Raw genomic sequence first — 15,293 nt, 5'->3', positions numbered from 1 at the left:
AACAGCTTTAATTTCTCTGGCACGACGTATACAAAAATCAAATGTCAAAAATTGCTGCTATAACGTCACTTTAACTACTGATCATCCAGGACAAACGTGAAATTTTAAACAAGAGTGCAATTCGATTTCACTTCGCGTTATGAAGTTTTCTGCCGTGATTCCATTTCGTACGAACGATCCATGAGCAAAGAGTTCAAATTATGAGCTACGAAACATTGTCCACGGGTCGAGCAGTAACAAGATTTAAATTGGACCTGGTTATTTGCAATTGAATTAAAAATAAATAAGTTACACGTGAGAGTTTACTTCGGTGTGCACTGTCCCTGCGTTTCGATTTAAATACTAATGACAGAAAAATAAATGACACGTTATGCATTTAAATACCCGCTAACAGGATTAATAACAACACGTGTCTGCTTGTATACTTATTGTAGTTCATTATAATAATAAACTCGTATAATGACGCAAGATAAAATATCGCTACGATTATTTGCCCGGCTTTAATCAGTGTGCTTAATTAGGTAACCAATTCAGTTGATTAATCAATTTGACCGGCTGACCTATTTAGTTCATTAACCTGTTTGGCGTGTTAACCGCTTAGCTGATTAACCATGTTGGCTGGTTCGAACGATACATTTTGATCAACAATGCTTCCACGATTTTAGCGCACGCACAATCAGTGCTTATTCTTCCGCAAATTTCAAATAACATTTTCCAATCGTGAATTTGTACATCTCGTTTCATTATGATTATTATACTCCGATGAATTTTTGTTATTATTAACATGAAGAATATTTTGTTTAAGATTGATTTCCTTGGAAATATTTGTTTCGTAATTTACGTATAGCGTTTAAATAATTAATTATATATGTTGTTGGATTATAGATTTTTCTGTTATATGCTTTTGGATACGATTTAACTATCGTGAGTTTAATCTCTTCAGGGACGAATTTATTTTAAGTTAACGTTATAATCATTTCAAAGCAGTGATTATGAAGTAGAATAAATAGGTATTAGCGATGATATTCGACGAGGTTTTATTTTTATTGTTGAGGGATTCTATGGGGAATAGCTGTGCAACTGATTCTAATTTTCTTTTTACTTATAAAAATCATAATTTCAAAAAAATGAATGTGTATGTATGTATCAATATTCCTGAAAAGGTTGACTTTCATGGATGTTAAAATTTCATATGCATTTAAATTCTATTTGATGCACATTTGCTGCAGGCTGGTAAATATGACAAGAAAATTTCTTTTAAGTATTGTACATCCATATTGCAGAAAATTTTTGAACAGCTGAGAACGGTTATTTGTGAATAAATGTTTATTTAAATAATAATCGACACGATTTTTTGAATCATTTCTTGTGTGTAATATTCAATCTTAATATACAATATTTACAGTATTGTATACGATGAAATTAGTGAAAGTATTTTTCTTCGAGAAATTTGACACTCAAAGTGCAAATAAAAGTACTTTCTATATTAAATATACTTCAAATTTGCAAAACTTTTATAACAAATTACATATCAAATACCAAATGAATTTCATTTCTCCAACGAATTTCTATTATCTTCCCCAAACAAAGATGACAGAGTTACCTTACAAAGAAATTTCATTACCTTCTTCGAATCTTCCAATTTCAGCTGAACAGTCCACATCAAACCTTATGCAACAAAATCTTCGAAAACCAAACCAAAAAAGAACTCCTTTAACATCTCCACCAAACATTCGAACCTACGTCAAAAATTCATCGAATTTAGAATTCAAAATTCAACCGTGCCATAATCTGCACCCTCAGATTATAGAATTCATCAAGATCAGAGAACAATCCACACCAAACCGTGTCCAAAGAAATCTCATAAAGCCAAACCAAAAGTACTCTATCAACATCCCCATCAAACATTCGAATCTACCTAAAAAATTGATCGAATTTAGAATTTAAAATTCAACCGTGCCACAATCTACATCCTCAGATTATAGAATCCATCAAGATCAGTATTCCCGTGAGTCGTCGTATCGACTATCCTCCAACCATAACCCTATAGAATCCTCTTCACTCCTTTAAACCGCCATGATGATCCATCCGTTACGCTCGAAATCCTGGGCAATTCCTTCGACCTCGGATAAACCGTTCCTCTTTAAGCTGTCAGCGCGTGGATGCACCGACTGTTTTGCTTACGGGTGTGACGGCGAAAGCGATAAAAAGCCGGCGGGACCGCGTTCGCGAGATGAACGAGAGATCGAGCAGAGATCCGAGCGGCTTGAAACGGCAATCGAAGGCGCGAGATAGGTCCGAGGGCGCGGATCGGATCAGCCTGGGAGCCGGCTGGTAGTCATAAACGACGTGAATCGGAAGAAAAACTGCTAAACGAAAATGCCCGCGCCGGAAGATCGGCCGGGCCGATCTAATGGGGAAAATAATGGATTTTCGGCAGTAAAGATCGCCTGGCCAGATCGGCCACCCTTGGTCGTCTTACCCCGCACCCTCGATTTCGATCTTCTGTGGCGAGAGAGACGTCAAGGAAAGTGGGACGGCTCAGGCGATGGGATCGAGACCCACATTTTTGCTAACGCCTGTCGCCGCGCGGGTGCTGCCGGTGATCTATCGCTCGATCGTGTTCGCGATTCGAGATATATGGTTTTAATTAGTTATTGGATAGCTTCGTGTCCGGGATTTATGAAGCGAACGTTTGATTTTAGGGTCTGTATTTCGGCCAGGTTCAGATAACTCCGCGCACACCTGATAACTCAGGGGTGGTTTGTGTGAGAGTTTGCGAGATTTTCGCTGGGAGGTAGGATGAAATAAATTGCGGAGTTGATGTGGGGTTAGGGGGATTTTTTTTAGGATGTTTACTTGTGATTTTATTGCAGGGAAGTTGGGAAATTATTGGGGTGATTTGAATTTTAAGTGGAGAATTGATTGAAATAAATTGTTGATTCGGTGTAGAGGGGGAGGGTTTTGTGGGTGTCGTGTACTTATTTTTGGGGGAGAAGGGATTAGTTGATGATGAAAGTATCCTCATTCGTACTGATTATAGTTAAGACAAATACTGCTGATTAGTTTCGAAAGAAGATTAGGCCATAATTTTAATTGGTAAAGAAAAAATATATTATAAAACAATCACGTGTGAAATATATATTACTATAAACGTTTACCCTGATTTTAAAAAATTCTAAATTAAATAACAAACTATTGCATTGATTCGTTGAATCAGAAACTGCTGGAAGTAATTTCAGTTATGATATTAACACTAGAACTACCTTTGACTTGAATATAATGTATTATACATTATTAGTATCAATTAAAATGATAGTAATAATAAAGAAGCATATGAAATTACGATCAAGTTGGAATAAAGCTCAATATTAATTTTCCCAGAAACAACAACATAATTTCAGTAAATGCAAAAATAAAAAGTCTGAAACAATTCAATTTCACCCCTTTGGTAATTTTAGCGTTAAAAACCAATTCACAGAATCTTCTCGTTAACCCTAACAATTACTGACTTAAAATTTTGAAAATTAATAACAAATAACTCAAACTTGCAGTTTACCACGACCCCAAAATGTATTAAACTATTCTCCTGGATCATAAAATATACAAATTACGAGTTAAATATATTCTCACGATACAATATTACCCAAAATTCATCGAAGCCTCCAAATATTTCCAAAATGGTACCCATACAATTCTCTCAAAATAATCTGCGAACACCATAAAAAGACTATCATAATCTAGAAGCATCAAAGAGAAACATTGATCACCTCTTCCACACACCCCTAACTACACCTTACCCCATCGGTATTTAACGAACCATCTCTCAAAGCACCAGACCTACCTCTAGCTCGCGTGGTTGGCCCTCGAAATTGAAAACGCGATAGCGAAGAAGATTGCCCCGTGTACACCCCTATCCACCTCCACTCTGGTTCCTGTCCCGGTTTCGTGAGGGGAAGTCCGAAGATTTCCAAAGCACCGTTCAAATTGACCGGATCATCGAGGCTTCCTACGGGGCTAATTGATTGTTCGCAAAATTTTATGCAACCCGCCACCCCCTCGTCACCCACCGCGCGAAAATTTACCGTCCACTGGCACGCCAAGTTTCTTCTGGTAGCTGCGTGAATTTCTCCAGGGTACACGTAATACACCTTTCATGACGAGAGCACAGTGGACTGTTCGCAGGTACGGCTGCATGTTGTTATCCCGACGTGGGGCGGTCGAAAGGGGGAGAAAAAAATTGGGAGAAAAAAATATATATATACATACGTATGTGTGTGTTTAACTGCGGTACACCGGGCGCGCGAAACTTTCTTCCATGTTCCCGAACCTCCGTGGAATGTTGCATCGCGTGACGCAGTCCTGGACGGAATTTTATTCTGAAATTTTCGTGTCCTCTGAGGTTGCTTTTAAAGCTTGCGGCCTGTGCCGTATGAAACTCGAACGTTTCGTCCATTCCTCTCTCTCCCTGTTACGGTTCTATATTTAAAGGCTGTCCCACCCTGCTTGTGTTACGCGTCCCACCCCCGATCCTCTTATTTCCTACGTTCCGTGTGATTTCGCCGCTGTTCACCCGTTGATCGCGGTTTAAATTCCTGGCAAAGGACTCCGCGACTCGTTCGACGAAGCAGCGAAGAATTTGCGTGGGTGGTTCTACTGTTTTGGATCGCGAATTAGTACGGGAGAGTTGTCGGGAAGTTTGCGAGATCTCTCGTAATCGTGTAATGCGTCTGATGCGATTGCACGGCGAGATGTATAATTTGGGCTGTCAAACTTTTAGGAGCACGAAGCTCGGAGGAGTTTAAGTTGTTCGATGGTGGGTATAATACGAAAGAAGCGGGGGTATAAAGTCGAAGAAGTATTCGAATGGGTATTTCTGTCGTTTAGTTTCGTTGGGTATAAATTATCGTGCTGTTTTTGGTGTTTGAAGTAGGTAATATTTAAAACAGTATGGAGTATACAGCAAGAAGAACGTGTTGAGATTGTAGAGTAACATTAGAAGTGACATATGTAACGCGTAGGTACGTCCGGCAGAAGTTACGGACCGTGGCGGCGCTAGTGTGTTCAGACTAATTCAGCCTAAGGCAGTAAAGTAGTACAATAGAAGTAAGAGATACTGTGTAGATAGGTACTATACACCTAGATAATAACAATTAAAGTATTAAGATGAAAATAGATGCGAAATATTATTATATTTATATTCTTTATAACACTTCATTATTAGCAATTATTATTGCTAGTATTTATCTTCTACTTTCCAGCACCTATCTTTTATTTGTATCAACAAGTCACAATGACAGTTAGTCAGGAGAGCCTCGGAATTCCGACGACACGAATATTTTCCAGTAGAACTAAATTCCCAGTTCTGGAAACTCTCATAGTATACCATGCAGGCCCACATACTGCGTTCACCTTAACCTATCCAAGCTCGCAACACCGAAAAACACTCGCGAGGTTGAAAATCTTGGTACCGAATGAAATTTGGAAAACAAAGCAGTCCTAGAGTTAGAGCGAAATGCATAGTAAATCCGTAGGGAACAAGGTGAAAGCGGCAACAAAAGGCAGGGACACCGGTCTGGGGGCAGAATTAACGGTGCAACACATGCGTGCATGTTCGATCCCAGCTGGTGCTGCAGCAGCGGCAGTGCCATAAGTACACAGAGCTCACGAGCCGAAGAGGAAGGTGGGTTCGCAGAGAAGCGAGGAAATCTAGCAGGAGAGGAAACGTATAGGTAGAGAGGGAAACGGTAGCGTGCAGTCTATCAGAGATTAGCGGGTCGATCCATTAGGGAGTGATTTAGCTCGACGGTCCCCGAACGTACGACGGCTACACCATCCACGCAGCGCAGAGCCCGAGTGCCGCGTCGCTACACACGCCAGCCACGCCACCGGCCACATGTGTGGCATCGGTATCGAAATAGTCTGCGCGTAACAACTATCTCGGTCCTTATCGTTAAGCACAGGCTAGCGTACGCCGGGCAGGGAAAGGCCAGTCAGCTCAGACGCGTAGCCAGTGGTTAGCGGTCAGCAACGAGCATAATCAGCCGAAATGAAGTACGTGCGCAGCGGGGCTACATTCCACGAGGACGTGGAGCATGCTACCCTCTTCCAGCCGTGCCTTCCACAGCCCCTTCTCGACCACCCTTAACAGCTTCTCCCTTCGACCAGATGAATTCCGTGTAGGAGGATACCCTTTCCTCTCGATCGTCTCCTCTACGACCAGCTTGCCGTTGGGACTAACGGTCAGGTCGCTAGCAGCCTGGGGAACGCGAACAGAACACCGGATGATCGAGGGTGAACCGGCTGGAGTGGAGAAGATCTGCTTGGCTGCTGGTCCCAGGGGCGCGATGTGTCGCGCCTAATTACAATGTCCAGCGCTTCCCTCTGTCCAAATACAAACAGCGAGGCTAATGCGCTGCCGCCGTCACCGAAATGCAGGCAGCTGGATCGCACCTTGCAACGCTCTGTCAATATCTGTCGATATTGTCTCGCTGCTGAGAGTCATCGTCCCTTTCGAACGCTGCGGAACGAGTTGTTCGTCAGTGGGACCGGCGACTAGAGTCGTCGACGCTTCGATTAACCCGGCCAGCCGCGGCTGCAACCGTTGTTTCCCGTTGCTACGTGATTTTTTCCGCGGCCTGGGCGGCAGGCTGGATGGAAACGATCGATTAAGTAACAGCTTGACAAATTGTTCGCGGAGAAAGTCGGGTAAATTAGTCGGTGAAGCGAGCAAATTGATTTCGGGAAAAAGGTGGAGTAACCGGTGACTGGTGAATTGGTCGGGCCTCGAAGGTGGAATGATTAGTCGCTAAATTGCTTTCGGTTAAATCGTTGCGCCGGAAATCCAGTGGCGTAGATATCCTCTTTTTTACCATTTCCTTCCTATTGTCTGTGATCAGAATGTAGGATTTTTGGCTAAATTAATCCTATGCAGACAGAGATCTGCGTGTCTAACAAACAATAATTCTCCTTTATTTAATTAAAATATTACTCTAAGTTTCTCAAACGATCCTCTATTCGCTACGTCTCTACACGCATTCAACCTTCTGACTCAACTCAAACCTGCCTACTTCTGACTTCTTCTCAATTCTTCTCAATTCTGACTGCCTCGTACTCATGTATCCTTACTTAAAGTCAAATCTATCTCTTTTCATGCACATGCTTTCCTTCTCAACCATTCGACACAGTCACAGACATCCCGACAAAGGATATATCGCTATACTTCTAAATGCTAGATATCACTATACTTTTAAATACGATGAAAAGGAGGTAATTGTAAATCGAAGCAAAAATAGTAAATGATATGGTGAAAAAGAATTTAACATATTAATCTCAGCGGTAGGAGATGAAAGAATATTCGAATAGATAAAAAGAAAATATTACTCACACGAATTCCAAGATGATAATATTTTCGTCTAGAAATTTTTGAAATATTAAATAGATGTCTCGGGAGCCTTTCTTCGCCAAGTAGCTTTTCAAACCATAATGACTTCCTCTTCTTTTCTCTGCTACCATGTAACCCTGAAAGAAGCATACATAATATAATATTTCACTTTGCCTAAGTTTTCTCTACTATAGTATATCTTCTTAAAATTTCATTAAAATATTTGGATGGGTACCAAAGTTTTACACTTTTCATTGCCATTTTCTCTCACTGCGTACCAGCACAATTGCATGTATATATCTTTACATATATTCTACACCTATAACAACTTCCTTCGCATATCAATTATATAGGGTGCTACAATTAAATGGAGTCATCAAAATATTTTCCTTATTAATTATTATACAAAGAAGTTTCTCAGAATGAAATTGCACTATTTGAAGAAATACATTTAACCAAGAAAAAAATTTTTTTCACTCGATATACTTCTAAATAGAATCCTATATTCTCACACTCTGACAGTGGATCAAACAGCACGTTCTGTGATTTTATAAAGTATATTGCGATAACTATTCAATCTCGAAATATTCACACAATATTAAAGTTTAAATCTTTACTAAAGTTTATTATAGAAATATTAAAGTTTAAAGTTTTCTAAATTCCTAAAATTTGCTTAAATTAAAAATTTGTTGAACTCTTTGAATTTTAAAAGTTTTCAAAATAGTAATACAAAATTCTGCAATTGCTATAGCCTTATTGAAAAATTTCTCTTGCATGACACGTAACATATTACATTTTCTCCAGATATTGTAAATAAATGATAGGTTTCTCTTGTTTCATTCCTATTTTATAGCAAAAATGGAACGAAAAAGTGCTATCAACTAATTTTTCCTAGCGACGACTAGCCTAAAGCGAAACAGGAATTTCGAAGAGCGATTAAATATGAATATTTCGCGAGGAAATGGCGTTTTCATATTCGGACAAATTTATCTAACATATCGTACCGGGGCAACAACTTGTTATATAATTAATGGATTAAAAGCGTCGGATAGTAATGGATTTACGCATTGGATACAATTATATTAATAGCACACAACGGTATTGTTACAAACTCTGTAGCTATAGCATATTATTTCCTACATTAACCAGGATTATAACGGAATTAATTCATCACGATCGCAGAGAAGGAATCGCGGTTTAGAATAATTATTTACACTTATTTCGATTATATTCAACAACCACCATGAGATTTCTATGAGTACCTACATCTATGACGTTCACTTGAACCGTCTATTCTTCCTTTCTTCGTGATCCATAAATTTTGCAGCTAACCAATTTCCTGTTTCCTCCAAATCGCGAACAGTAGTGCATAACTCAGATTTCATAGTAATTTTAAATAAATATTTATTTTTCCTACAGACAGAAATAAATTCTTTGTTGAGACACAATATCTTAAATGAAAATATATTGTTCCTGTAATAAAATTTCCACGTAACGGAGCTTTTACAATTATACTAGCTTTACAATGGTCTGAATCATTCCTGCAAATATTTACTGCTATTAAAATTCCAATTATTCGTAACGTTAGTGGTGGATGAAATTTAATAACAATAAGAACAATTATTTATTTAATTACAAAGATTATCAAACACAAATATTGGGTTGAAATATAATTATTTTATCACTATCACATGCTCACAGGTCTTCTCTCTATTAATACTCAATTGTAACTGACCTATGCCAAATCACTCTCGTTTTTGTTCTTTCCGTTTTTATATATTATATTACTTACACAATTCACACAACACCTCAATCATTATCGCATACTCATTTATCATAATAACCTGAATTCATTAGATATTTCCATCCCATGCATACTTGTTCCACTCATTCCAATACATATATATCTAAAAATCTATGTAACCATTACCACACGTAATATTTAAATAGCAAAACTTACGAATTATCAGAAATTACAAAAATGATCAATCCTCGAGAGAGACTTTAACACGAGCACATATAGTAAGATCAGTAATAATTAAAATTTAGCAGAAATTTTAAGAACTCAAGAATATACAATGTTATATAGCATCACTATAGTCACAAGGGAGAACTAACCCTGAAAGAAAATAATTGCGACAACCTTTGTTTCCTGGTTTTATGCTTTTACATTATGTGGTTCTTTTATTAGTAGAAATGTACCAATTCTGTTTCATTTAAAACGCCATAAAATTTCTATGCAACACAGGTCTGTTTTATTATCCGAAATCCTGTCCCGCAAAGAGTTAAACCGATCTGACAGAAATTAAAAATAAAAGGAAGAAATAATTAAAAATTTGGCTTATTCTCTTGAAGAAACTAAGGAAAGAGCGAGTATTATCGAGTTTGACCAAAATCTTTTTGCCAAGGGCAACAACGTGTAATTTTATATCACGTTTTAGCCGCGATGAAGCTGAATCGAAGTACCGTAACCGGTAGCAGAGACGGGCGGGGTGCGTTTTCGAAATGCAAACCAATTTTCGTCCGCGAGATTAATGGACGGTAGGAACGAACGGCGCCAAATATCACATATTTTCCGGATAATGTGCAACGCTCGTAAATAATAACGGGTTGCTCGCGTAGTTCCCGCGTAAAAACCGACCCCCGACGAAAGGGCGTTAAATAGCGTTCATTAAAAATCTTTGCCACCCCGGCGCGATTAAAGCCCGCATCGTGGACTCGAAACAGGCGATTTCGAATTTAACCCTTTACACTCGACGATCTTTTCGTTACAGGAAAATAGTAGTTCGAAAACTTTCTGCCATAAAGTCGACGATAATTTTAAAAGGGTAAATAAGAAATCGTATACAAATTAAGACGTAGAATTATTTTACTTCTATATTCCACGCATCGTTGGGTAATTGTAAATTTGATATATTAATTAATATCCATCTTTGGAATATGATTAAATGGCAATTGAGAGGCGCCTCTCGAGTGCAAAAGGTTAAAACGTTTCAAGTTATTTGGAAAAGAAAGCCAAAGGGGGGTTGGTAATTCGCACGGGGTGGACCGACATCGATGGAAAAGAGCGTTGAGCAAAGCGAAAGTGCAACAAAATTCGAACAAAAGTTGAGACGTGATAACCGAAATGGGATTCGTGGAATTCTACATAATATTTTGAGGGAGTGACCGAAAGCTATTTTTACATGATACACGTTAACTAACCCTGGGGGATGAAATGGATTCGAATAGGAGAGATAGGTATAGAGGAATTTCTAGATATCCTATGTGAAATTGAAAATTTTTATGACACGCGAACGATGGTTGTTTAGAAGTTGAAATAAATGATCGGGTAATGGAGAATGATTTAACCCTTTGCACTCCACGATTTTTTGGCTAGAGAAGAATAGAAATTCAAAGATTCTCTACTAAAAAACTGACGATACCTTTTTGAGTAGTAAATAAACAAATATAAAATAACAGAATTGTAGAATTATTTGATTTCGATACCTCGCACACTGTTACATTACATTAAATTTGATATATTAATTAATATCGACCTTCCAAATTTTATGGAATGGTGACTGAAGCTTAACTCTCGAGTGTAAAGGGTTAATTTTTATTAGGGTTTGTTTTTAATAGTCGAATGGAAATATGTGTCGATGGACGGGATATTTTATTTGTTTTTGTTAAAATTTTAGCTAAGTCACTAAGAAGAGATCTTTGCTATAATACTCTATTATATTTATAGCTGTAATTATAGTTACACGTTTAATTAAAAACAAAAATATTAATAAAATATAACATATCGTAAACTGAAGAATGAAAAATATACTCTTAAGACAAAACATTGAGACACCCAATCATTGTAATAAATATATCAACATCTATCGCCATTATCAGTTCTTCAATTCCTGAAGAACCTTTGCTTCACCTCGAACCTTGTTAAAACCTGAATATCCCCTAATTTTCACCAAATAAAATGTTTTTAACCAATCACTGATATCGTCGATCTCCCCTCACTTTCTTGAAACTCTCATCATACCTTCTAACAAGCTAAAATCGGAATTAACTCGAAACCCAGGAACCAGAAATTTTTTCGCATTCCCCTTGGCAAATTCCAATGAGGTACCGTATTATTTCCCACGTTAAGTTCCAATGGCCATTTTTGTTCGCGGTCCTATGAACGAGAAATTTATCTTACAGCGTACAACATTGATATTGCGAATACTAAAAATTTAAAGGCCATTTGCAAGCGTGTCGATACGTTAAATTATACTCTCGTTAAAAGCGGCTGAAACTGGGAAAACGTAATGGCCGCTTTTAGTAGCTGTGTTTCATATGTGATGTTCAATTGCCAAAAATCGTACATAATGTACGCGCCGCTTCAACACGCGAGGCTCATAATAAATTAAGAGGCTTTCAGCAGCCGCGCCTATTAGCAGCAACAGGGAAAACAAAATAATACGTGAATATAATTCAATACGTACGCGGGCACCCGTGTACCGTGTATTACAGTCCGCGTTCGAAATATGAAAACATGGAAAACCCGGAAATGTATCGCGTAGCCCACCCATCCCCGTATTTATGTCACTGCTCTACCTTAATTTGTTACTGGATACACTGCAACGTTGAGAGCGTACTCAAGATATTACCGAAAATTGTCGGAAGAAGTTGGGTGTTTAGATTTAAAAATTTTTTTGGAATTTTTGATCACAATTTGAGGATATTTAAAATTTAATTACGCGGGTATACGGATCTTGACAGAAAAAGATTGTTGATGGTATTTTATAGTAGTTACATACGATAGTAGAACATATGGAGTGACACTTAGCATTGAGAATAAAATATATATAGTCTTCATTGTTTTCATAATACTATGATTATTTAGTAATTTAATACTAGGTAATACTAGGTAATTTAATGCTAGGATTATCAAATTGGTGTGATTTATATGTTGACGATAGGACAAAGTAACACTTCGTGTTATTTGATTCAGAATTAAATTTTTGTAAAGAATAAGGAAGGCTGATAGAACACCAGTAAGTATGTCATTAAGCTCGTGGATATTAATGACAGGTCTGACTCGTCACGAAGTGTCATGTCCAATTACATGATTATAAGCTACTCTTATCACGCGATTATATATATGTCTTACCATGCACAAAATTTGAAGAATTTCTAAATTTTTATCCAATTTTCAAATTCCATCAAATTTTATCGTGAATGGAATAAATATAGAGTGGTTAAGTCAAATAAAATACTGTTTTAATGTATAATTTTTCATAATTAAGTCACAGCAATACATACTGTATATGGAATATAATAAACGATAGTATATAGTACAATGTAAAATAGTATATTAATAACCAGCCAATGTGTATAATATGCTATTTTGTGTCAAAAATAAAGAAATTGAAGAAGGAAATTTGTCTCCAAAAAGCAAAAATGAATAATGCCTATACTTCTATTAAAAATGAAGAAATTAAAACAGTATACTTATTTTAAAAATCGAAAAATAAATTTTACAGTATATTATCTTCTATCGAAAAAGGAAAAATTAAATCAGTATACTTATTTGAGAAAACCAAAAACAAATTTTACAGTATTTTAACAGTAGTAATCAAAAAATAAATTTTATAATATACAGGATACAATATACTACCATCTACCAAAAATGAAGAAATTAAATCAACCCATTTATTTAAAAAATCCAAAAATAGACTTTATAATATACTGTCCTCTCCCAGACACGTAAAAATTAAAGCAGCACATTTACTCCAAAAATCCAAGAATGTACTATACACTACCTTCTACTTAAAATTAAAAATTAAATTAATACCCTCACTTTTTAGAATTCCAAAAATAAATTACACAATATATTCTCCCCTATCAAGCACGAAAAATTAAGGCAGCCCATTTATTTCCAAATCCAAAAATAAATTTTGAATTTCACAGTATACTGTCTTCTACCAAAAACGAAGAAATTAAAACACCACCTTAGTTTCGAGAATTCCAAACTATTTTCTGCTTCCAAAAGAATAAAATCTCTGAATTAGAAATCGAATATTCCTCAGTTTTCACACCTGGAGATCCAACGTAATCTTCAGTTCCTCGGCAGTTATTCAAAGTACACCTGAGACACCTGAACCTGATACAATGGAACACCTTTTGGCAAACTTTCCTGTACGCGAAAGTAACGTCGCGTATTAGCCCTGGCTATGCGATGTAATGGTCACATTATACGGTATATTGTGTTTTTCCATGTTTATGCCCACTAGACATAATCGAAACGCTAAGCCCGTGTATACGAGTAAGAAAACGAGGCTCTTAACCGGAGTCGAATAATAGGTTATTGCAAACAGGGCTGTTTATGTCTCTCGCCGACCCAACAGCACCCTTGCCATGCAGCACCCTCTCGTCGATGCCACGATGTAATGAACAAATATTAAAAACTATAAATTCATTCGTTTTACGGCTGGATACAATCGTGGCCAGCTCTTCGTACGCCTTTCAAGAATTTTAATGAAATTCATACCGACTCTACCCCCTACTTTTGATTTTTTTTTTTTTTTATTTAGTAAGAGAATTTTTTGTGAATAATGGAAGAGTTTGGTTTGAAAATTTGTTTCGGTTATTGTATTATTTTTAGTAAATTTGTTGATGGATTTATCGTTCGTTGGAATTGATTATGATTGTGATCATAGTGTTTACTATGATCGTTGAAAATTTATTTGGATAGATCCCCTTTGGTGTGTAGGGTGTATTGTCGTTGACTTGGAGGTCCCTTGAATTATTATGTATAATATATAATATACGAGAAGAGTGAGATTTTGGATACTTTGGATCAAATATTAAATGATTTTAAAGATATCTATATTTCAAAAATTAAATATTTCTTGTTAAATTATTGCGTACCTTACCTTACCTTTTTATATAACTATAGTTCACACTGTGATTCACTGTCACTGATTAATTGAAACCTATATACCTTGTACATACAAATTTCATAGCAAAGTAATTATTGAAATATATTGTTCGGATAATACACAAATATAGAATTGCATACAGAAACATTTGAGTAGCATGCTTGAATAGCATAAGAAAATTTAGTTATTATTTCCTGTATTATTTATGATAACAAATAATTTATTACTTGCACGATTATAATTTCAGATAACTTTAATTGCTAAAGTGTAAAACAATTAATATTAAAAATTATTTTCAGTACTATTAATACAAATACAAATATCATTAACATAAGTAATCAAAAATATTTCTGTGTCTATATAAATAAAATAAAATCAATCATAATCAATAGAATCAGTCTCTAGTCACTCTCGAAAATCGACAGAACGAAGACGTCATAATGAATCACAGGGTCGGGAGAGAACTGTTTTCTGGCATTAAATACCCGCAACGATCAGCTGTAAGTTTTCGAGTTTCGAAAAGAAAGCCACGCCGTGAATTTCCCGGAGAAAATTCGTGGGCCGCGGGGAAAATAATAGCGCGGTTGCCCTCCCCCGGTTTTAAACGATCGAATACGTCCGCGCCACGCGACGAGATTTATGCGTCGATTATTTATCGCGTCCCTTTTCGTCGTGGAAAATAGAAAATATGCTTAAAAGGGAGAGGAGGGCCTAGCACGCGTCCAACGACAACAAGCTCGCGATACGTATACTTAAAATCTCATTTATATTGTCCTTGCTATCTGCTCGTACATAAATTTACCCATTGAAAGCTCCACCTGCGAGTGTGCTATAGAAATATCGGCCTCATGTATGCAAGGGGATGCGAACGCGTGGATGCGTATACGCGGACCACGATTTATTCCTGTGTTAGTGCATCGAATTCATTGTTTCATTCCATTTTGGTTACTTTTTCCTTTTTTTTTTTTTTTTTTTTTTTTTTTTGACAAAATTTTTTTTGG

The sequence above is a fragment of the Eufriesea mexicana genome, unplaced genomic scaffold (genome assembly GCF_001483705.2).
Source record: "Eufriesea mexicana isolate 0111107269 unplaced genomic scaffold, ASM148370v2 scaffold5379, whole genome shotgun sequence".
Taxonomy (NCBI): Eukaryota; Metazoa; Arthropoda; class Insecta; order Hymenoptera; family Apidae; genus Eufriesea; species Eufriesea mexicana.
The sequence above is the reverse complement of the archived record's forward strand: the minus strand, read 5'-3'. Positions refer to the sequence as shown.